A 932-nucleotide genomic window follows, 5' to 3' on the forward strand; every position below is an offset into this window, starting at 1 on the left:
TAACCTTTCATTTCTTGGTTTGAATTCACCTCTCCTTAACCATTCCTGCATTTGTTCCTGATCAACATGAGGTTCTTCCAGAAGTTTTCTATACTTGCACTATATTTATGCATTTTCCACATTTCTTGCCTTTTCATCTGGTCCTTCACCTTATATTCTCTTTTGTTTTTTTGGCACATTCAGTTGCTGCCTGAGTTTTATCTACTTCTGCTTTATGCTGTTATGCTTTTGCTAGGTTAAGCAGAGAAATAATCTTAGATTTATTCTCCTCATGTTTCAAGACTTTCACTATGTTTGGGTCTTGTGAGGTCAGCAGATATGTGCGAAGTCCCACAACTGCAGATCTATACATGTAATCAGTTTCAAGGAGGCCCACCCTCCTTCAGAATAGGGAATATATATTCTTGGTATGCACTTATTTTTATAGATCATTTGATGAGCATGAAGCATCATTTTTTTTTAAATATCTAAACTAACACATTTTGGGGCCAATCGATCATTCCAAGTTAGGACAGGAAGAGTAAATTGGTTTATAGCTTGGATTTTGTTCCTAGATGTCAACGCTATTTTCAGGATTCATTTAAGTCTTCTAAAGTATTCCTTACCTAGTTTTATTCGTATTTGCTCATGTTTTACTGCTGATCCTTCATCAATTCCCCGTGCGAGTCCTTTCATGTTTTACTAGAGCACCCCTTTCTCTGAAACACTTATTGCATTCCGGACATTTATATGGTCTTTCCCACTTTAATTTCTCCAAATCTTTTGGGTTTCTAATACAGTGATGGGAATGGACCCCATTCCTAAGTCAAAGTACGTTTAAAGTTCTTGAAATTAGTATTGTTTCACTCTTTGATATCAGCCAAAAGTGCTCTTCGCAGCACCCGCAAAGTGCCCAGTAATGGCTCCTTCTGCAATTCGTACGGAGTTACATG

Source organism: Protopterus annectens, chromosome 10.part0, assembly GCF_019279795.1.
Source record: "Protopterus annectens isolate FY-2018-M chromosome 10.part0, PAN1.0, whole genome shotgun sequence".
NCBI lineage: Eukaryota > Metazoa > Chordata > Ceratodontiformes > Protopteridae > Protopterus > Protopterus annectens.